Below are 25030 nucleotides of genomic sequence, written 5' to 3' on the forward strand. Positions count from 1 at the left end.
GGACCTTGTGAATTATGCTCTATGAGAAAATGAAAGTAAAAACATCCTGTCAAGGAGGAAGAGTCATACTTACAGGAAGAGAACTAATAGTCACATGGAAGAGAATAGGAAAGAAGACAGAATTTTATGCCTCAGGCAATGAGTATGATTTGTGGTAACTCTTCTTACTGTCTGGAGTGTATCCTGTCATACTTCTCTCTCCTTCCCCAGATAAAGATAGATCGATTGATCGATCGATAGACACACACATGTCATGTGGTATATATGAGACCCTTCATTACAACAGGGACATAACCTGATGATTCTTCATGTGTCCGCTTGACGTTATGTCATATTGAGTCATTTGTGAGAATTGTGTCAACTTCAAATTACCTCCCAACTAAAGTCACTGTCCTCAAACAAAATCCTGGAGAAACTGAAAGCATAGAGATCGTAGTTCTATCGAATCTCAGGTAAGTAAAAGCCAAAGTCATACTGAATTGAAAAATAACTGATTATGTACAATTCCAGGCATAATTATGCAAAAAAGCTCAGTGGCTGTATCTTCGGAGAAATCTTCCAAGAGTTAGATTTTGTACTGAGAGTGAAATAGCTATTGTGTAAAAATGGTATGGAGAGCAAATTGTGAACTCTGTGGAGAGTCTCAGGTGCTCATGACAAAATGAGATAGAAGTAAGAGTAGAATAGCCCAAATTCCATAATATCTTAGTTTTAATTTTATTACTTTTTCTTATGTTTTCTTCCTTGATCCATCTTTAAGCTAACCAATGCAATCCTGAATCTTCTTGAAAATTCCAGCCTGTATAATGAACGTTGCTAGTGAATGAAGTCCGAAAGATAATCCACAATAATGAAAAATATCAGGACAAAGACAAAAAGGAAAATGCAAGACAGTATTATAAATCTTAAAGTGAGCATCAAAACTATTCATAACTCATGTTAAATGAAGAAATACATTAGGTAACACTATTTGTCAACTGTACTACAAAATGGAATCACATTACACATTTTTTAATGTGAAAGCTCAGTGTGTGGAAATATGGCTGCAAATTATTAATCTGTCATTTTTTTTTACTGTGTATCAGTGTTGAAATGTTTTTTTCCAAATTATTCCTTAGAATGTTTGAATTTGGAATATTACTATTTGCTACAGAACTTAACATGAAAACTTAAAAAGTCTTCTCTGCTTGGTTGCTTGTCTCATACTTTTTTGCCCTAAAATATCTCGAAAATGCAAAATCTTAGAAAAATTCTTTCTTGACAATAAAGGCTTTGAAATTTTCCTATATGACCTGTAGACTGAATGAAGAGTATTCCTAGTTCCAAACAGGAATCCACGTCTCTACATGTTTACACTCTATTTTGTACCCTGGACAAAAAAACTGACCCCAGCAAAGCTGGACGCTACAACTTCACAGAAAGAATAGCATTTGTAAGGGGTGGAAGCAGAAACTCTGTGAGGTCCAGGTGGGGAACAGGACCCTAGCGGTCTCTAATCTAAGCACCATCAACTGAATTAGCAAGGAGTTTTGCAGGTGGATTTTATGGCACTGTTGTCTCTGTGCAAGAGGCTGTTCATCTGGGTCCAAAAAAGTGGAAGCCAGTGTGTGATTTGTGTACCTTGAGAAGATTCTCTTGTTGGTGCAACTGTGAGCCCATTAACCTGGGGTCAGAGTGTGTGGGGCGGGAAGTGTGATGCTGTTATACATTCTGTAGACTTTGACCTATAAATTTTATCAAGCCAGACATGTCAAACTACAGTGCTTTAGTTAAGATGAGACAAACACAGAGGCCTGTGTCCTGACTAGCCCAAATGGAAGTTCTTTCTGTTAAAATGAGCTTGTGCTTTGTCTGAAAAATGAGATCAAGACATCCAGCAGAGGGAGCATCCCCAACTTCAGTTCTGTTGAGTAGATTCTTGGGACTTGTAATTGAAATGGGTCACCTTTTCTAAAGAATTGTAAGTGGTCACCACTGGGGAGATAATCTAGAAGATAAATAATCTGATTCATAGGTAGTTCATATACATCTTGAATATATTGATCTTCTGACTTTGTAAGTTCCTTCTGAACCCTGTGAAGAAGGTTATATGTAAGTTTCAATAATCTAGATGCTCCAAAGCCCTGATTGCTATTTACAAGCTCTAAATTTCTTCCCAATATTCTAATTTCTTTTCTCTCTTCTTCCTTCAAATGAATAAATGAATACATTTTGTAAAGGTTTTGGATTTCATCTGAGTCTTGTGGAGAAATGGAAGGAATGTCTTCTGTTGACTGAGGAGGTTATTCTTATATCGAGGTTAATCCTTTGGCAAGGCCCCCAGTCACCGCTGTCTATTTCAGAAATTGAGACAGAGATTCCCCTTGAGCATAATCCACCTCCTATTCTATTTTTATAAATTCTTGACTTTTTGTAGTAATTTGCATCTCCAAACCCAAGGTCTCTCCTGTGAGTGATGGAACTTCTGTCCTGAGGAGTTCTAATGAAATCCTACAGCCTTCTTGTCAGGGAAAAATTATTCTTCTGCTGCTTGAATGTGAGACAGATTTTTTATTTGTTTGTTTACTTTTCCTCTATGAAAATATGATTCACTTGAGAGATGGAAAGGAAAGAAAACATGAGGACACTACTCATTTCGATCTTTAAGTGATATCCTTATAGAACTGCCTGTTCTATATATATAAGAGAGGTATGAATTGAATGCATATTTGCATAGCGTTAACATATCGTTCAGTGCAACAACAAAAGGTGATTTGGGTACCGTCCTAGCCACCTAAATATTTACATATGAACAATTAATTTTGCCCTATTTAATTTCTCAAACAGTAAACACTAAGTCCAGATAAATATTCACATCTCTTTTCTACCAGATAAATATTCTACATCTCTTTTACTGCATTCCCCCTGGTGTACTTCTAGCAGAGAGTATTCTCCTCAGGGAGGGGAGGGAACATTCTGACCTCAGGCCCTGATCCCTGAGTTCCTTAGGGAAAAAAGGAGACAAGATTTTGTCTATATTACCTATGACAGAACTTTAGTGTCATTTGTTTGCGATCTGGCCTTCCCTTCAATCACTGAGCTTGAGACTTTGAACTGGCTTAGGTCTAGGACCTGAGTCAGAAGCAGTGACTTTAGGCTTCAGCTCCCCTGACCTAGAGTTTTGCAGTTACAGAGACAAAAAACACTAAGAGTCTGCACATTGATTTAATTTCTACTAATATGTGCTTAAGCATCTACTGCCACAGATGCCTCTTTCTGACGACATTCTGTCCTTGTACATTTTGGAAATTGTACACCTTCTGCCTATGAAGGTTAATATGACAAGCTGGCTTGTGCTACTCGCTGACATGCCTGGTCCCAGGCATCGTTCCCTGGAAAGCAGGCTCATGTGGAAGGTAGCATGGGGACACTGGTTGGGGAATGTTCTTGAGATCAGCGTCTCTGGAAAAGAAAGCAGTATTGGGCACATGAGGGAGTTGAGCTGGGATGCAGGAGAAGGAAGCCTAAGTCGATCCCCCAGAGGGACCCAGAGCTGGTAGGTCTCCAGAGAGGAGCCAAATTGGGGCACACGGGCCAGACACTTATCCAGGATTTCTTCTCTTACTCTCCTGCTGAACCTTTAATCAGGCTTGATCCACCTTCAGAGAAGATGATCTTTTTATATTTCTCCCCAGATTTCCTGATTTTCAGTTTTATTTTTCTCTTTCTTGAAAGTATGAAGAGTGTATAACATAATTTTTGCCATTGCCCTAGAAATTTGTTTTATATTAGAGAAAGTTTTTAACTTTGTTACTGGAAAGAAAGAGATTTTTAGCTTGTTTTGGGGAAGATTTCTTTTTTTTAAATTCTTTTTTAATTTTTTATTTATTAGAGACCCACAGAGAGAGAGAGTGAAAGAGAGGCAGAGACACGGGCAGAAGGAGAAGCAGGCCCCATGCAGGGAGCCCGACGGGGAACTTGATTCTGGGTCTCCAGGATCACGCCATGGGCCGAAGGTGGCGCTAAACCACTGAGCCTCCGGGGTTGCCCTCGGGGAAGATTTCAACCGTGGGGCTATATCCATCCCATGTGGGTATTTAAAGAGAATGTCAATACCCCTGCAGACTGTGGAGGTGTCACCACTCTTGAAGATACTGGGCACAAAAACCACCTGGAGGAGGAGAAGAAGCTCCAGTCCATATAGACCAGGTGGCTGTCTCTAAGCAGATGTGTTCCCAAGGCCAAGTAGTTTCATGATGGAGTTTCCCAAGGACCATTGCCTCTTGGGTGTGGGTCTGCTCCCGTTTGGCTTCCATGTCCATACTACATCCTCCACAGCAGCTGCCTGTAGCTCTCCAAAGTTGCCTGGAGCCCGGGCTTGAGAAGGACTAGCCCTTCAGGAGTCTCCTTGTCTAATGAGAGAGATGAAGGGACTGCTCTCATGACCATTTTTAGGAGGGAGTTCCCTTGCTTCCCTCCACAGGTGTGATTCTTTATTAGAGAAGCTCCCAGAACTGAAATACCTATTTAAGTTTACCAGTTTCTTAAAGGATATGATAAAGATACAGATGAAGAGCGAGATGGAGACACATAGGTTGAGGTCTGGAAGGGTCCTGTGTACAGCAGCTTCTGCCCCTGTGGAGATGGGTGCATCTCCTTCTCAGTGTGGATTGTTCATCAATATGGACGCTTTCTAAACCTTGCAGTCTTGAGACTCGTGGAGACTTGCTTACCTAGACATGATCGATTATTATCTATGTGTCAAGCCCCTCTCCCCTCACTAGATGGGGGAATGGGGCAGCAAATTCCATGTTTCTAATCCTGGCTTGGTCTTTCTGGTGACCAATGCCCATCCTGGAGCCCATTCAGGGGCATCTTCACAGAATAAAAGATGATCCTAGAGCTTTTATCTCCTAGGAAACTGTAAGGGTTTTAGGAGCTCTGTCAGGGGCTGGGAGCAGAGACCAATCTCTACATTTTCTAGTATGTCACAGACATAAGTCACAAATTCTGGAGGAACACCACTCTTTCAGAGATTGTGAGGCCTGCGGTGTCCTCATAGGTAGCCAATCCCCTATCACATACTCCAGTGCATTGAGCAGTGGGTGTTGTAAAGGACACTCATTCAAGGGCAAGAGAGAGCCATTGGGCAATTCTTATAGCAGAGACCTGGACTTTAACTCTTAACCCTCCTTCCCTTTGGAGAGCCCAGGAGGGAATGGCTGCCCCAGGCCCCTTGCTCACTTTGAGGTCTTTTTGGTAACAAATGCACTTGCCTCTTTTAGAAAAATCAAATAGGGAAAAAGAGTGTAATATCTAAATTGAAGAATATTAATTGAACTATATAGGTTCTTGTTAGGAAATGAGTGAGTTCTGCTTCGGAGGGAACTCTGACCTTCCTCCCTTTTCCCTTGAAATAAACTTCTGCTTCTAAGTCCATTTAAGAGAAGAAAAACGTTGTTCAAAAGTCATGTGAATGTCATCTTCTGTGAGTAAACAGGGAAATTTTACATGGATTCCTCATTATATAGGAATATAACATCTTTTAAAAGATTCTGTCTCCTGAAAATAAATAACGTCCAAGGAAATGACATTTCAGTGAAGGGCTATGTTTACTGAGAATAGCCAACGAGAAGAGACAGCAATCCACAATGCTATAGGGTTTTACACACACTGATAATTGTGTGTAACTTTTACACACAAGTGACTTGCCTTGTAAGGTGGTCCAGCCACCAGTCCTTGATTTTCCAATCTCTCCATGATTTTCGCAGTGTTTTCTCTCCAGCCTTTAGAGTTACATATGGTGTCAAGATCTCAGTGTGTAAAGTGGCAGCAGAACCCCCAAGTCCTCCCACCCTCCGGCCCCCAAAGAAAGCGACTGGCAAGATCTCCTTGTGTCAGAAAAGCAGGAATAGTTTTATTGTAAAAAACAAAATTTCAGTAGCAGTAGAGTTAGGGGTTGAGAAGTAGGAATGTGGAGGGGAAGTCTTCCAGGTGTTTCTAATGTCTTTGTGCTTGGACCTCTGTGAGGTCAAATATGATCTATCATACCCTCTTTAAAAATGTTTTTAAAAATAAAAGAATACCATAGGAATACTAAGGAAACTAATTAAATTCAAATACGAATAATCAAAATTTGAAAATTGTGACATGGTAATACATTATTTATTAATGCATGTAATGTAAGATCCGGTTGCACAAATAAAATTACTGTGGGCCCAGACATTATCCAGTGTGTAAGGAGACAAGTCACACACTGGGAGAACATATTTGCAAAAACACCTGTGACAAAGGCTGTTACCTAAAATTTACAAAGAACACTTAAAACTCAACAATAAGAAATAATCCAATTAAAAATGGGAAAAGATCTGAACAGACACCGCATCAGAAAGGAGAAGACAGATATGAAACAAGGCACAGAAAAAATGTTCCAAATTTATGCGTTGTTAAGGAAATGCAAACCGGAGATGCTACTCCACACTTACTGTTGTGGCCACAATCTAGATCACAGCTCCAAATGCAAGTGAGCATTTTGAGGGACACAGATTAGCATTCCCTGCTGCTGGAAATGCAAAAAGGAGCAGCCATTTTGGAAAACAGTTTGGCATTTTCTTCCAGAACTAAACATACTCTTATCACACAATTCAGCAATCAGACTTTTAGGTATTTACCCTAAGGAGTTGAAAACTTATGTCTACGGAAAAACCTGTACACCAACATATATACAGATTTCTTCATAAGTTTAATACTTGTTGTAACTCACATTTCTTCCCAAGATGAATGGATAAATAAACTATGATGCATCTGGACAATGAAATACTATTCAGCTCAAAAAGGCATAGTCTACGGTCCATAGAAACAGCAAAGTGTTGAGCGGTTGCCAGGGGCTAGAGGGGAAGAGGGATGAATAGGTGAAATGGACAGGTAATGGATATGCTTTTAGATAAGGACAGATAAAATTTTTGAGGATTGTTTTAATTGAGATCTACTCAAAGCATACATTTGAGCAGAATATAAATTCAGATTCCTTTTCAGGTAAGACCACATCTGTAAAAAATAATGTATCTGTCTAGTGCTTGAAACCATTTTCAAAATAGTACCAAATTTGTCATTTCCAAAAGAGTATTTAGGCTATCTGGTGTTAAAATGTTACTTTTGGGGAAAAACTTTCACACCACTCTCTACCCTAGCTGTGGTATATGAATTACATTCTATGGTCTACACCTTTCAGGTTGTGTTGTATTCTCAGGACCCACTGTGAGATTCCTTTATTTTGTCTCAGATAAAGGTAATTGAGGCAAATATAAAACTTCTCGATTTAAGTTCTTTGTGTGTGTATGTTGTTTTGTTACTGAAGTATATTTGGAACACAGTGCTATGTTGGTTTAGGTGTGATTTGACATGTCTATGTCATGTTATGTCACCACAAGTGTAATTACCATCTATCCCTACACAACGCTATTACGAAATCCTTGATTATATTCCCTGTGCTGTACCTTTCATCCGTGTGACTAGTTTTTGTTCATTCCATATACCTCCCACTCTCCTTCATGAATTTTTTCCATCCTCTGATCCTCTTTCCGTCTTGCCACCACCAGTGTGTTCTCTGTATTCATGGGTCTTTTTGCCTTTCTGTTCTGGGGTTCTTGTTTGTTTGTTTGGTTTCCAGATTCTACATATAAATGAAATCGTATGGTATCTGTCTTTCTTTGTCTGACTTATTCCACTTAACATTAGACTCTCTGTGACTTTTCATGTTGTTGCAAATAACAAGATGTCTTTTTTATGGCAGAGTAATATTCCAGTGTATATAAATAAGTATGTGGGGGGTGTGTGAGTGTGTGTGTGTATCACTACTTTTTAACAAAATTAGGACCTCATATCTGCTTGAATTTACAAAGTTTATTTGTATAATAAATAAAGTGCTTAAACAAACAATTGTACTAATTGTTCTCAGCCATATTTCCTGTGGGGATAGCACATATAATGCTATCCAGAGAACACAGTAATAGAGCAATTAGTGTAATGAGAAAGAAGAAATTCAGAGATTGGGGAAAAAATGAATACTGAACGGTACTGAATATCTCCTGTCAAAAAACTATAACAAACTTTGCATCAAAATGTATTTGACTTGGATTGTCACAAATATGCCTCAATTTTCTGACTCTCAGGCTCTCTAAATGTAATAACCAAACACAAGGAGAGAGGGGTGGGGATGAGATACAAGTGAGCTCTCCCTCCAGCCTGTTGCTCAGAGAGCACTTGCATCACCTCCGTTCTTGAGCTGCTTCTGCCCCGCGAAGGCTGCTGCAGCTGATGGGGCTGTAACATGGGCCAGAGCACTCAGCTGCACATTACTGCCCTGGGTTCTCCAACATCTGCCACTGACGCCAACTCAGACACTCTGCGGCGCCTGCTCCCCACTCAAGGAACACATTGGGCAGTGGTGACAGGCCAAACAGAGAGGTTTGTGTTCAGGGCTGAACCACTGTGCGAGGAAACTGTATACCTTGCCCGCAGTAATAAACTCCAGTATCGTTAGCCTCCACTCTGCTAATTCTCAGGGTGAAATCTGTCCCTGACCCGCTGCCACTGAACCTGTCTGGGACCCCAGGGTCTCTGTTGGAGACCTTATAGATCAAACGCTGTGGAGACTGGCCTGGCTTCTGTCGAAACCAAAACAAATAGGTGTTCCCGTTACTGTGCAGGAGGCTCTGACTGGCCTTGCAGGAGATGGAGGCCGGCTCTCCAGGACTGACGGACAGGGACAGTGGGGTCTGTGTCATGACAATATCCCCACTGGATCCTAAAATAATGAGAGATAAGTACAAGTTGTGTTAGAAACAGTATAAGACATTTCAATCATTTTGGGTTTTGTATATTTTAGGCTAAATCATATTTTGATTTTGATTTATATTTTAAATCTATTCAATTATCATGGAAAACCCAAGATAGCAAGACACAGAGAGGCTTCTTTCTGTTTTAGCATCTCACTAAAATACTGTTCATCAAATATTTTATATTCTTCTTAATTCTCACAGTCTAAAAATTAAATTCCCCCTGTTGGAGGGCAATCTGTCCCATGCACAGAATACACAGGGAGAGAAACAGCACCAGGGGAGCTGACCATCCACGCCCCCGTCTTTCCTCATCCCCGCCCTGTCCTTACCTGGGATCCAGAGCATCAGCAGCCCCAGGAGCTGAGATGGGAACCTCATGTTGAGAAGCTGAGCTGAGGAGCCCTAGTAAGTAAAGACAAGCCTAGAGCTGACCTTTATTTCAGACTTTCAAGGGAAGGTCCTCCCCAGGGGACAATATGCAAATCTCCTGGTGGGTGTGGCAGAGTGGAAAGAGGCACAGGCAGGTGCAGGTCCCTCTCCTGCCAGTGTAGTAGCTTAAAAGGTCTTCTGTGCTGGGAGGAAAGCTAACAGAGACAAATTCTTTACTGCCTGAGTAGGAAGAAGGATCGAACTGTGAAAGTCAGGATCTGTGGGAAGACAGTGCTCAGAGTCCTGCCCTTCTGTGAAACCAGCAGAGACATGAAGGTGTAGTGGCCAGTGACAATTTCTGGCAGGTGAATGGCCCTCCTGGTGGATTCCTGTCTGCTGAGGTCCCAGGGGAAACAGCTGACACTCCCAACTGCAGCTGAGTGGCGGAGGATCTCCAAATCACGGGAAGAACTGGAGATAGTTCTAGGGTCTATGGGGTCTCCTGTTTCCAGGCTGATGGTTTAAGACTGTCTAATAATGATTTAAAATAAAGTCACCTTGGGACCCTATGAATTATGCTCTGTGAGAAAAGGAAAGCAAAAATCTCGGAGAAGTAGGAACATTCTCTCACAGGAATAGAACTAAGAGAATAGGAAAGAAGACTGACAGAATTTTATGCTTCAGGCAATGAGTAAGAGTATGGTCACCCTTTTTTACAGCTTGGAGTGTATCCTGTCATACTTCTCTCTCCTTCCCCAGATAAAGATCGATCGATTGATTGATCGATAGACACACACATACCATGTGGTATATATGAGACCCTTCATTACAACAGGGACATAACCTGATGATTCTTCATGTGTCTGCTTGATGTTATGTCATATTGAGTCATTTGTGAGAATTGTGTCAACTTCAAATTACCTCCCAACTAAAGTCACTGTCCTCAAACAAAATCCTGGAGAAACCGAAAGTATAGAGTTTATAGTTCTATCAAACCTCAGGTAATTAAAAGCCAAAGTCATACTGAATTGAAAAATAACTGAATATATACAATTCCAGGCATGATTATGCAGAAAAGCTCAGTCTCTATATCTTCTAGGAAATCTTCCAAGAGTAAGATTTTGTACTGAGAGCTAAGTAGCTCTTGTGTAACGGTGGTATGGAGAAAAAATTCTGAACTCTGTGGAGAGTCTCAGGTGCTCATGGCAAATTGAGATAGAAGTAAGAGTATAATAGTCCAAATACCATAGTTTCTTAGTTGCCACTAAGAAATTAGAATATTTACTTTTCTTATGTTTTCTTCCATGATCCATCTTTTAAGCCAGCCAATGCATCCTGAATCTTCCTCTTGAAAATTCCTGCCTTCCTAATGAATGATGCTAGTGAATGAATTCAGATAGATAAACCACAATAGTGAAGAATATCAGGACAAAGACAAAAAGGAAAATACCAGACAATATTATAAATGTTAAGGTAGTGTCAAAATATTCATAGCCCATGTTAAATGCAGAAACACATTATTTAACACTATTTGTCAACTCTAGTACAAAAAGGAATCACATTACACATTTTTTAATGTGAAAGTTCAGTGTGTGGATATATGTCTGCAAATTATTAATCTGTCATTTTTTTAAGTGTATATCTGTTTTGAAAACTTTTTCCAAATTATTCTTTATAATGTTTGAATTTGGAATATTACTATTTACTACAAACCTTAACATGAAAACTTAAGAAGTCTTTTCTGCTTGGTTGCTTGTCTCATAATTTCTTAAAATTATCTAAAATAACTCAAAAATGCAAAATCTTAGAAACATTATTTCTTGACAGTAAAGGCTTTGAAATTTTCCAGTATGACCTGTACACTGAACAAGTATTCTTAGTTCCAAACAGCAATCTGCGTCTCTACATGTTTACACTCTATTTTGTACCCTGGGCAATAAAACTGACCCCAGCAAAGCTGGACGCTACAACTTCACAGAAAGAATAGCATTTGTAAGGGGTGGAAGCAGAAACTCTGTGAGGTCCAGGTGGGGAACAGGGCTCTAGAGGTCTCTAACCACCATCAACTGAATTAGCAAGAGTTTTGCAGGTGGATTTTATGGCACTGTTGTCTCTTGCGATAGGCTGTTCATCTGGGTCCAAAAAAATGGAAGTCAGTGTGTGATTTGTGTACCTTGAGAAGATTCTCTTTTTGGTGCAACTATGAGCCCATTATCCTGGGGTCAGAGTGTGTGGGGCGGGAAGTGTGATGCTGTTATACATTCTGTAGATGTTGACCTACAAAGTTTATCAAGCCAGACGCTCAAAGCACAGTGATTTGGTGAAGATGAGACAACCACAGAAGCCTGTGTCCTGGCCAGCCCAAGTGGAAGTTCTTTCTGATAAAAGGCGAGCTTGTTTTTTTTTTTTTAATTTTTTTTTATTGGAGTTCAATTTTCCAACATATAGCATATAACCCAGTTCTCATCCCATCAAGTGCCCCCCTCGGTGCCCATCACCCAGTCACTCCATCCCCCTGCCCACGTCCCCTTCCACTACCCCTTGTTCGTTTCCCAGAGTTAAGAGTTTCTCATGTTCTGTTACCCTCTCTGCTATTTCCCACTCATTTTCTCTCCCTTCCCCTCCATCCCTTTCACTATTTTTTATTTTCCCCAAATGAATGAGACCATATATGTTTGTCCTTCTCCGAATGACTCATTTCAGTCAGCATAATACCCTCCAGTTCCATCCCTGTTGAAGCAAATAGTGGGTATTTGTGGTTTCTAATGGCTGAGTAATATTCCATTGTATACATAGACCACAGTTTCTTTATCCATTCATCTTTCGATGGACACCTAGGGGTGAGCTTGTTTTTTGCATGAGAATTGAGATGAAGACATCCAACATAGGGAGCATCCCCAACTTCAGTTCTGTTGAGTAGATAGATTCTTGGGACTTGTGATTGAAATGGGTCACCTTTTCTAAATATTTGTAAATGGTCACCAGTGGGGGATACTCTTACAAATAATAATCTAGTTTATAGGTAGCTCGCATACACCTGTGAATATACTGAATTTCTGACTTTATAAGTTACTAGTCAATCATATGAGCTTCAGGATCTAGATAATCCAAAGCCCTGATCCCTATTTATGAGTGTTCTCATCAGGAAGGAGAGGGAGCATTCTGAGCTCAGGCCCCAATCCCTGAGTTCCTTAGGGAATACAAGGAGGCAAGAGTTTCCCTATATTACCTATGACAGAACTTTAGTGTCGTTCGTTTGAGACCTGGCCTTCCCTTCAATCAATGAGCTTGAGACTTTGAACTGGCTTAGGTCTAGGACCTGAATCAGAAGCAGTGACTTTAGGCTTCAGCTCCCATGACCTAGTGTTTTGCAGTTACAGAAAATGCACTGGAGTCTGCACATTGACTTAATTTCTACGAATATGTGCTTAAGCATCTACTGCCACAGATGCCTCTTTCCGACAACATTCTGTCCTTGTACATTGTGGAAATTGTACACCTTCTGCCTATGAAGGTCTGTATGACAAGCTGGCCTGTGCTACTCGCTGACATCCCTGGTCCCAGGCATCGTTCCCTGGAAAGCAGGCTCACGTGGAAGGTAGCATGGGGCACTGGTTGGGGAATGTTCTTGAGATCAGCATCTCTGGAAAGAGAAAGTCTGACTGGGCACAGAGGGAGTTGAGCTGTGATGCAGTAGAATTAAAGCCTAAGTCAACCCCCCCGAAGGATTTGGAGGTGGTAGGTCTCCAGAGAGGAGCCAAAATGGGGCACCTGGGCCAGACCCTTATCCAGGATTTCATCTCTTACCCCCTGCTGTAGCTTTATTCATGCTTGATCCACCTTCAGAGCAGCTGACCTTTTCATAGTGGATCCTAATTTCTCCCCAGATTTCCTGATTTTCAGTTTTATTTTTGCTCTTTATTGAAAATATGAAGAGTCTATAACTTTATTTTTCCAATTACTCTAGAAATGTGTTTTATATTAGAGAAAGTTTTTAACTTTGTTATGGGAAATAAAGTGATGTTTCTCTTGTTTCAGGGAAGATTTCAATCTTGGGGCTATATCTATGCCATGTATGTATTAAAGGAGAATGCCAATACCCCTGCAGACCGTGGAGGTGTCAGTACTCTTGAAGAGACTGGGCACAAAGAACCACGCGGTGGAGGATAAGGAACTCCAGTCCATATAAGCCAGGTGGCTGTCCCTGACCAGCTGTGTCGACGATCCAATGCAATTTCATGATGGAGTTTTCCAAGGACCCAACTCTTGGGTGTGGGTGTGCTCCCAGTTGGCTTCCATGTCCATACTTCATCCTCCACAGCAGGTGCCTGTGGCTCTAGAGGGTGGCTTGGAGGCCCCAGCATTAGAAGGACTAGACCATCAGGAGTATCCTTGTCTAATGGGAGAGATGAAGGGACCGCTCCCCTGACCGTTTTTAAGAAGGGGTTCCCTTGCCTCCCTCCACAGGTGTGATTACTTTACTAGAGAAGCTCACAGAACTGAGAGAAACACCTATTTATGTTTACCAGTTTATTCAAGGATATGATAAAGATAGAGATGAAGAGCTAGATGGCGATACATAGGGTGAGGTCTGGGAGGGTCCTGTGTACAGCAGCTTCTGTCCTTGTGGAGTTGGAGTGCATCTCTTTCTCTCTGTGGATTGTTCATCTGTGTGGAAGCTCTCTAAACCTTGCACTCTTGAGACTCGTGGAGGCTTGCTTACCTAGACATGATCGATTATTATCTATGTGTCAAGCCCCTCTCCCCTCACTAGATGGGGGAATGGGGCAGCAAATTCCATGTTTCTAATCCTGGCTTGGTCTTTCTGGTGAGAATAAAAGATGCTCCTAGAGCTTTTATCTCCTAGGATATTATAAGAGTTTTCGGAGCTCTGTCAGGGGCTGGGAGCAGAGACCAATCTCTATATTTTCTAGTATGTCACAGACATAAATCAGGAATTCTGGAGGACCAGCATCCTTTCAGAGACTGGGTGGCCTGGGGTTCCTACTCAAAGGTAGCCAATCCACTATCACATACTCCAGCACACCTAGCAGTGGGTGTTGTAAGGGACACTCAGCCCAGGGCAAGAGGAGCTGTTGGGGAAGTTCTTATAGCAGAGACCTGGACTTTAACTCTTAGCTCTCCTTCCCATTGGACTGCCCGGGAGGAAGGTCTCTTTGGTAACAAATGTATTTGCGTATTTTAGAAAAATCAGGTATGGAATATGAGTGTTATATCTAAAATGAAGAATATTATTTGAACTATATAGGTTCTTGTTAGGAAATGAATGAGTTCTGCTTCAATGGGAACTCTGAACCTCCTCCCTTTTTCCTTGAAATAAACTTCTGCTTCTAAGTCCATTTAAGAGAAAGAAAACATTGTTCAAAAGTCATGTGAATGTAATCTTTTGTGAGTAAACAGGGAAATTTTACATGGACTCCTCATTTTATAGGAATATAACATCTTTTAAAAGATTCTGTCTACTGTAGTCCAAATTCTGTTGCTTTACCAAGTGACCTACGGTAAGCCATTCTGTGAATCTTAGAGATTTCTTTTCCTTGTGAAATGAGGACAGAGAATTCAGTAGTTTCTTGGATCCTTTCCTGCCCCCCCCCCCCGAAAAATGTGACTTTTAATGCCCAGCAAATATAAGACCTTAAGTACTGTTATCAGAGCCCACTGGTTCTCCATTTTCTATGGTGGAGCTTTATATCCTTCTTCTTACCCACTGCCACCCAAGGAGCACATAAACGGCTTTTCACCTTGCTTTGATAAGTACGCTGGGTCTACCATTGACCTGCCTTTAAGTACAAGGGGAGATTATTATGAGCTTCAAACCCCTCCTTGTGTTGAGACAAGAATACTAGGCATCAGCCTCGGGAGGCAGATGTGCTGCGTGTGGTACAGATATGTGCTCAGCCTAACTGACCCAAAAGACAGGTGAGACTGATATATTCATGCCTGGAGCTCAAGAAACTCTCTGAGGCCAGGTTGTAGAATCACAATACTGGCAGCTAAATTTGGAAAATTGATAGCCAGTTCACTTTTTTCTTTTTCTTTTATTTTTTTCCATCCTCATGAGAAAATCCAGCTACTCTTATAGTGACTGAAGATACGTTAGGATATTAACTCAACCCAGATTTTTCTGATGTTCCAGAAATTCGAGCAGTGGTTTCTAACTGAAGCACAGATTGCAAGATTCTCTAAACAACTAACAGTGCTTAGCATGTCCACCGTTTCAAAATGCCACCTGAATTTTTTTTTTTTTTTTTTTTTTTATTTTTTTTTTATTGGTGTTCAATTTACTAACATACAGAATAACACCCAGTGCCCGTCACCCATTCACTCCCACCCCCCGCCCTCCTCCCCTTCTACCACCCCTAGTTCGTTTCCCAGAGTTAGCAGTCTTTATGTTCTGTCTCCCTTTCTGATATTTCCCACACATTTCTTCTCCCTTCCCTTATTTTCCCTTTCACTATTATTTATATTCCCCAAATGAATGAGAACATATAATGTTTGTCCTTCTCCGACTGACTTACTTCACTCAGCATAATACCCTCCAGTTCCATCCACGTTGAAGCAAATGGTGGGTATTTGTCATTTCTAATAGCTGAGTAATATTCCATTGTATACATAAACCACATCTTCTTTATCCATTCATCTTTCGTTGGACACCGAGGCTCCTTCCACAGTTTGGCTATCGTGGCCATTGCTGCTAGAAACATCGGGGTGCAGCCACCTGAATTTTGTTTTATTAAGAGAAAGCTGCAAACCAGCACAGTTGAAAAATATCCCAACTTCCTTTTTTAATTTGGAATTGTATTTACATAGTGTCATAGTTCACATTTCCAGTCTAGGAATGTTGTTTTCTTTGTTGTTGAAATAGTGAATGAGGGAATGAGAGACAATTTTGAAAACAAAATCATTAGAATATATAGTTCAACAGGAAAATCATACGTGAGGTAACCTTCACTGGAGAACGTATTCGGGAGCACGGACTGGCCTCTATGAGTGGAAGCTTAGTGTGCCTGGGGAAATACAGCCTCTTCCACATACTCCCCATGATAGGAGCTAACGAAAGCAGTGGGCTGTTTCTATGCAAATAATGGGACTCACACTCCTTTACTCATGCTTGACACTCTTACTTCTTTACCATAAGGAACAAGGCACTAGACTGTTGCTTGAATTTTCTATTATGGCACCTCTGGATACATTTCTTGTCAATTGTATTCTCTTGTCTCTAGGATCTTCCCAGCCTCCCAGTATAATGGCCCTGAGTTCATTTGTAGCAGCTAGGATAGGGCAGGGAGGGACCATTGTGTCTGTGTCCAGGTCATGTTGCCTAGGTTGTACCCGTGGAGGAATAACTACAAGTGTCTTCAACCGTATGCAATACTGTGGCTGAGGTGAAAGAAGGAAAAAGAACATGTCTGGGTACTGACTGCACAGTTTCTGCTCCCAGTGCATCTGCTTTGCCCAGGCATCCTTCAGAGTCCTCATCTTGCTGATCTGCTTTTAAGGAATGCTGAGAGAGGAGACAGCTCTAAGAATTCAAGCATGTTCTAAAGCCTTGCATCCTATCTAACTCCCACTCTGACTCTGGGGTCCCCTGTGGGTTCAGAGACAGTGGACACAGTGCAAATTTCTTCCCAGCCTGGACGTCAGCCTCATATGGCTGCAAATGTTCCAATCTGCAGGACTGACCTTTGTCCCACAGAGCTGCAGTTCTCACACAAACCTCCTCTGAGGGTGATTAGCTCCCCTCGGCTGCCTCCACAGGTTTTGGAGGCAATGCTCTGATTTTGTGAAGACGGGGGTTTTTATTAGAATTACTTGTTCCAGCTTTTTCTAGGTTTTCCTTAAAGATTACAGCCAATATACTTGGTTTTCTCCCTTTATATTTCTCTCCAAAACAAGGTACCAGGTCATCGCAGACTGCTGTTGCCTTATTTCCCAGTGGCTACTCCCAGATTATTCCCATAAACTACTAGTGTGGAAGTTCTCCAGATTGTGGTTCAAATTCTTTTGTAATGTTTTACAGTGACGTAATCATTGTATAGTAGAGGGGTTTGGAAATTATTGCTCTTAGGACCGTTTCCATGATGAGAAGAAAAGGGAATGAGAGTGAGATATGCTTTCTTGGATCTGATCTTCCTACCCTGTCCTCATATCTAAATATATTCTGCAATATTTTCTTTTATCAGTTTAAAGTCGTGTTTTGAAAATTAGTTTCATGTATGATGTAAGACAATTGAACTTATTTTTCCCCATATGGGTGTGACACACTGTCCCAAATTATTTATTAGGTAGGTAATTCTTTCTCCAGAACACACATACACACACACACACACACACGTCTGAACTGAAATGACTACTAAAATCTATCCAAGTCGTGGCACCTCAGTTTGACCAACAGAATGATGCAACAAAGCTTCTACTCTGAGCATTTCCATGACACTTAGAAAAGAGGCAAAACCTTCCTCTTCTCATATAGTTAAGTGGTAAGCTGTAGGAGCCTGAAGAACAGTTCAGATGTATCTGTAGTTTTCTCAGACTAATCAAAAAGAACAGTGCCAGTGAACCTCATCTGGGCAGAAGGAGAGCAGGATGTGTATGTGGAATGAAGAGGAAAATAAAAGATTCGGGAGGAGCAGACAGGCTAAGAGAAAAGTACATTTCTACCTGAAGCTCCAGTATTTTGCTGTCAAGATGAGGCTGGAACAATGCCTGAAGCTGCAAAATACCTGAGCTTTGCTCTCTCTTTCAATGCTGGATGGAGGAGAAAACAAGCAGAGATGGAAGGGAGAGAGCAAGTGGTTGAGGTAAAGACTATACTCTGTGTTAAGCAATCTAGCTGATTGATCACTAGGAAATTCCAGAAAAGAATGTGGAGAAAAACTTGAACACCTGAAATTGTCCACAGTCTTTACTCTCTCTTCCACTCTTATCCCAGCAACTAAGTTCTCAAGGATTCATTAATCACAACCTATGAGCACACTCAGGCTCAATTCTTGGTGGTGCTGGGGGAAGGTAATGATGCAATGTACCCGGATAGTTGGGGAGAAATGAAGAAGAACTCAACTCTACAATATTTTCATAAATAAAAAATTTGGTTGATCAAACACATAAAAATAAATAATGTCCAAGGAAATGACATTTCAGTGAAGAGCTATGTTTACTGAGAATAGCCAACGAGAAGAGACAGCAATCCACAATGCTATAGGGTTTTACACACACTGATAATTGTATGTAACTTTTACACACAAGTGACTTGTCTTGTAAGGTGGTCCAGCCACCAGTCCTTGATTTTCCAATCTCTCCATGATTTTCGCAGTGTTTTCTCTCAGGCCTTTAGAGTTACACCGGTGTTAAGATCTCAGTGTGTAAAGTGGCAGCAGTACCCTTTAAGTCCTCTCGCCCTCCGGCCCCCAAAGAAAGGGACTAGCAGGATCTCCTTGTGTCAGAAAAGCAGGAAGAATTTTTATTGCAAAGAACAAAATTTCAGTAGCAGTAGAGTTGGGGGATGAGAAGTAGGGATGTGGAGGGGAAGTCTTCCAGGTCCTTATTCTAAGCGAATGTTTCTAATATCTTTGTGCTTGGTCCTCTGTGAGGTCAAATATAATCTATCATGCCTTCTTTAAAATATTTTTAGAAACCAAAAATAAAACAAAACCATAGGAATAGTAAGGAGATGAATTATATTCAAACATGAATATCTAAACATTAAAAATTGTAACATGGGCAGCCCGGGTGACTCAGTGGTTTAGCGCCTCCTTCGGCTCCTGGCGTGTTCCTGAGGATTTGGGATCGAGTCTGGAGTCAGGCTTCCTGCATGGAGCTTCTTTCTCCCTCTGACTGGGTCTCTGCCTCTCTCCCTCTCTGTGTCTCTCATGAATAAATAAATAAAATCCGTAGAAAAAAATTTGTGATATAGTAATATATTCTTTATTAATGTATGAAATAGGAGACCAGGTGCAAAAGTATAATTACTTTGTGAGAGTGATTATCTAGTGTATAAGGACACAAATCACAGACTGGGAGATAATATTTGCAAAAACACCTATGACATGGGGCGCCTGGGTAGCTCAGTGGTTGAGCACCTGCCCCTGGGTCAGGGCCTGATCCGTGGTCTCAGGATCGAGTCCCACATCAGGCTCCCTGCCTGGAGCCTGCTTCCTCCTCTGCCTACGTCTCTGCCTTTGTCTCTGTGTGTCTTTCAGGAAAAAATAAATAAAATCTTTTAAAAAAACACCAATGACAAAAGCTGTTACCTAAAATTTAAAAAGAATACTTAAAACTCAACAATAAGAAATAATCCAATTAAAAATGGGAAAAGATCTGAACAGACATCAGAAAGGAGAAGACAGATATGAAACAAGGCACAGAAAAGATGTTCCAACATTGTGTGTTGTTAAGAAAATGCAAATCGAAGATGCTATCCACACTTATTGTTGTGGCCAAAATCTAGAACAGAGCTCCAAATGCAGGTGTGCATGTTGAGGGACTCGAACAGGCATTCCCTGCTGCTGGAAATGCAAAAAGGAGCAGCCATTTTGGAAAACAGTTTGGCATTTTCTTCCAGAACTAAACATACTCTTATCACACAATTCAGCGATCAGACTTTTTGGTTTTACCCTATGGAGTTGAAAACTGATGTCTACAGAAAAACCTGCACACCATCATATATACAGATTTCTTCATAAGTGTGATCCTTGTTGTAACTCAGATATTCTTCCCAAGGAGAATGGATAAATAGACTATGATGCATCCAGACAATGAAAAACTATTCAGCTCAAAAAGGCATAGTCTACCGTCCATGGAAACAGCAAAATGTTGAGCGGTTGCCAGGGGCTAGAGGGGAAGAGGGATGAATAGGTGAAATGGACAGGTAATGGATATGCTTTTAGATAAGGACAGATAACATTTTTGAGGATTGTTTTAATTGAGATCTACTCAAAGCATACATTTCTACAGAATAGAAATTCAGATTTTTTTCAGATAAGACCACATTCTGCAAAAATAATGTATTTGTCTAGTGCTTGAAACCCTTTTTTTGCAATATAGTACCAAATTTGTCATTTCCAAAATAGTATTTAGGCTAACTGGGCTTAAAATGTTAGTTTTGGGGAAAAAAATTTCACACGACTCTCTACTCAAGCTGTGGTATATGAAGTACATTCTATGCTCCACATCTTCCAGGTTGTGTTGTATTCTCAGAACCCACTGTGAAATTCCTTTGTTTTGTCTCAGGAAAAGGTAATTGAGGCAAATATAAAACTTCTAGATTTAAGTTCTTTTGTGTGTCTGTGTGTGCACGTGTGTGTGTGTGTATGTTGTTTTTTTAAAGTATACTTGGCACGCAGTGCTACATTGGTTTAGGTGTACAACACAGCGATTTGACATGTCTATGTGCTATGTTATGTCACTGCAACTGTAATTACAATCTGTCCCCATACAACGCTCTTACGAAATCCTTGATAACTTTCCCTGTGCTGTAACTTTCATCTCTGTGACTTATTTTTATTCATTCCATATACCTCCCACTGTCTTTCGTGAATTTTTCCCATCCTCCCATCCTCTTCCTGTGCGGCCGCCACCAGTGTGTTCTCTGTATTCATGGGTCTTTTTCCATTTCTGTTCTGGGTTTCTTGTTTGTTTGATTGGTTTGTAGATTCCACATATAAATGAAATCATATGGTATCTGTCTTTCTTTGTCTGACTTATGTCACTTAACATTAGACTCTCTAGGACTATTACATTATTGCAAATAACAAGATGTCATATTTTTGGCTGAGTAATATTCCAGGGTGTATAAATAAATACAGGTGTGTGTGTGTGTGTGTGTGTGTGTGTGTATCACTACTTTTTGACAGAAGTAGGATCTTGTATCTGCTATGAATTTACAAAGTTAATTTGGGTGCTTGAACAAGCAATTTTAGTAATTGTTCTCAGCCATATTTCCTGTGGGGATAGCACGTATAGAATGCTATCCAGAGAACACAGGAATAGAGCAATTAGTGTAATGAGAAAGAAGAAATTCAGAGAGTGGGAAAATAAAAAATAATAAATACTGAATGGTACGGAATATTCTTCTATCAAAAATATAGCAAACTTTGTTTGCTTCAAAATGTATTCGGCTTGGATTGTCACAAATATGCCTCAATTATCTGACTCTGAAGAGGGGTGGGGATGAGATACAACTGAGCTCTCCCTCCAGCCTGTTGCTCAGAGAGCACTTGCATCACCTCCGTTCTTGAGCTGCTTCTGCCCCGCGAAGGCTGCTGCAGCTGATGGGGCTGTAACATGGGCCAGAGCACTCAGCTGCACATTACTGCCCTGGGTTCTCCAACATCTGCCACTGACGCCAACTCAGACACTCTGCGGCGCCTGCTCCCCACTCAAGGAACACATTGGGCAGTGGTGACAGGCCAAACAGAGAGGTTTGTGTTCAGGGCTGATCCACTGTGGGAGGATCTTGTATACCTTGCCCGCAGTAATAAACTCCAGCATCATCAGCCTCCACTCTGCTGATTCTCAGGGTGAAATCTGTCCCTGACCCGCTGCCACTGAACCTGTCTGGGACCCCAGCGTCTCTGTTGGAAACCAAGTAGATCAGGCGCTGTGGAGACTGGCCTGGCTTCTGTCGGAACCAATACAAATAGGTGTTCCCGTTACTGTGCAGGAGGCTCTGACTGGCCCTGCAGGAGATGGAGGCCGTCTCTCCAGGGCTGACGGACAGGGACAGTGGGGTCTGTGTCATGACGATATCCCCACTGGATCCTAAAATAATGAGAGATAAGTACAAGTGTGTTAGAAACAGTATAAGACATTTCTATCATTTTGAGTTTTGTATATTTTAGGCTAAATCATATTTTGTGCTTTGATTTATATTTTAAATCTATTCAATTATCATGGAAAACCTAAGATAGCAAGACACAGGGTGGCTTCTTTCTTCTTTAGCATCTCACTAAAGTATTGTTTAAAAGGTACGAATACCTTTTAGTTTCTTCTTAATTCTCACAGTCTAAAAATTAAATTCCCCTCATTGGAGGGCAATCTCCCGCATGCACAGAATACACAGGGAAAGAAACAACACCAGGGGAGCTCACCATCCATGCCCCCATGTCTTTCCTCATCCCCCCCCTGTCCTTACCTGGGATCCAGAGCATCAGCAGCCCCAGGAGCTGAGAAGGGAACCTCATCTTGAGAAGCTGAGCTGAGGAGCCCTAGTAAGTAAAGACAAGCCTAGAGCTGACCTTTATCTCAGACTTTCAAGGGAAGGTCCTCCCCAGGGGACAATATGCAAATCTCCTGGTGGGTGTGGCAGAGTGGAAAGAGGCACAGGCAGGTGCAGGTCCCTCTCCTGCCAGTGTAGTAGCTTAAAAGGTCTTCTGTGCTGGGAGGAAAGCTAACAGAGACAAATTCTTTACTGCCTGAGTAGGAAGAAGGATCGAACTGAGAAAGTCAGGATCTGTGGGAAGACAGTGCTCAGAGTCCTGCCCTTCTGTGAAACCAGCAGAGACATGAAGGTGTAGTGGCCAGTGACAATTTCTGGCAGGTGAATGGCCCTCCTGGTGGATTCCTGTCTGCTGAGGTCCCAGGGGAAACAGCTGACACTCCCAACTACAGCTGAGTGGCGGAGGATCTCCAAATCACGGGAAGAACTGGAGATAGTTTTAGGGTCTATGGGGTCTCCTGTTTCCAGGCTGATGGTTTAAGACTGTCTAATAATGATTTAAAATAAACTCACCTTGGGACCCTGTGAATTACACTCTATGAGAAAATGAAAGCAAAAAACTCGAAGAAGTAGGAACATTCTCTCACAGGAATAGAACTAAGAGAATAGGAAAGAAGACTGACAGAATTTTATGCTTCAGGCAATGAGTATGATTTGTGGTAACCCTTTTTTACAGCTTGGAGTGTATTCTGTCATACTTGTCTCTCCCTCCCCAGATAAAGATAGTTAGATTGATCCTTCGATCAATAGACACACACATGCCATGTGGTATATATGAGACCCTTCATTACAACAGGGACATAACCTGATGATTCTTCATGTGTCCGCTTGACGTTATGTCGTTATGTCATATTGAGTCATTTGTGAGAATTGTGTTAACTTCAAATTACCTCCCAACTAAAGTCACTGTCCTCAAACAAAATCCTGGAGAAACTGAAGCATAGAGTTTATAGTTCTTTGAATCGCAGGTAATTTAAAGCCAAATCATACTGAATTGAAAAATAACTGAATATATACAATTCCAGGCATGATTATGGACAAAAACTCAGGCTCTGTATCTCCTAGGAAATCTTTCAAGAGTAAGATTTTGTAAAGTGAGTGGAATAGCTATTGTGTAAAAATGCTATGGAGAGCAAATCCTGAACTCTGGAGAATCTCAGGTGCTCATGGCAAATTGAGGTAGAAGTAAGAGTATAATAGCCCAAATCCCATAATTTCTTAGTTGTCACTTTATTTAGTTTTTCTTGTTTTCTTCCTTGATCCATCTTATAAGCTAGCCAATGCAATCCTGAATCTTCCTCTTGATATTTCCAACCTTCTTAATGAAAGCTGCTAGTGAATGAATTCAGAAAGATAAGCCACAATAATGAAAAATTACAGGACAAATCAAAAGGAAAATACAAGACAATATTATAAATCTTAAGGTGAGTGTCAAAACTATTCATTACCCATGTTAAATGAAGAAATACATTAAGTATCACTTTTTTGTCAACTGTACTACAAAAGGAATCAGATTATACATTTTTTAATGTGAAAGCTCAGTGTGTGGATATATGGCTGCAAATTATTCATCTGTCATTTTTTTTACTGTGTATCAGTGTTGAAGTGTTTTTTTTCCAAATTAATTTTTAGAATGTTTGAATTTGGAATATACTATTTGCTATAAAACTTAACATGAAAACTTAAATCTTTTCTGCTTGGTTGCTTGTCTCATACTTTCTTGCCCTAATATATCTCAAAAATGCAAGATCTTAGAAAAATTCTTTCTTAATAGTAAAGGCTTTGAAATTTTCCTATATGACCTGTAGACTGAATGAAGAGTATTCCTAGTTCCAAACAGGAATCCACGATCTGCATGTTTACACTCTATTTTGTACCCTGGATAATAAAACTGACCCCAGCAAAGCTGGATGCTACAACCTCACAGAAAGAATAGCATTTGTAAGGGGTGTAAGAAGAAACTCTGTGAGGTCCAGGTGGGAAACAGGGCCCTAGAAGTCTCTAAGATAACCACCATCAACTGAATTAGGAAGGAGTTTTGCAGGTGGACTTTATTGCACTTTTGTCTCTGTGTGTGAGGCTGTTCTTCTGGGTCCAAAAAAGTGGAAGCCAGTGTGTGATTTGTGTACCTAGAGAAGTTTTTCTTGTTGGTGCAACCATGAGCCCACTATCCTGGGGTCAGAGTGTGTGGGGTGGGAAGTGTGATGGTGTTATACATTCTGTAATCTATAAATTTGATCTATAAATTTGATCTATAAATTTTATCAAGCCAGACGACTCAAACTATGGTGCTTTGGTGAAGATGAGACAAACACAGAGGACTGTGTCCCTACTAGCCCAAATGGAAGTTCTTTCTGATAAAAGGTGAGCTTGTGTTTTTCATGAGAACTGAGATCAAGACATCCAGCAGAGGGAGCATCACCAACTTCAGTTCTGTTGAGTAGATTCTTGGGACTTGTGATTGAAATGGGTCACCTTTTCTAAATATTTGTGAATGGTTACTACTGAGTGATAAATGTACAGATAAATAAGTAGTTCATAGGTAGCTCACATATACCTGTGAATATATTGATCTTCTGGCTTTATAAGGCAATTCTCAACCATG

The 25030-nt window shown here is 40.9% G+C and overlaps 1 gene segment (V, D, J or C); it reads right to left on the bottom strand.

Annotated features, from left to right (window-relative positions):
• Nucleotides 1-25030, bottom strand: part of LOC140601357 (immunoglobulin kappa light chain-like) — a 201365-nt gene that overhangs the window by 71684 nt on the left and 104651 nt on the right.

The sequence above is a fragment of the Canis lupus genome, chromosome 12 (genome assembly GCF_048164855.1).
Source record: "Canis lupus baileyi chromosome 12, mCanLup2.hap1, whole genome shotgun sequence".
Taxonomy (NCBI): domain Eukaryota; kingdom Metazoa; phylum Chordata; class Mammalia; order Carnivora; family Canidae; genus Canis; species Canis lupus.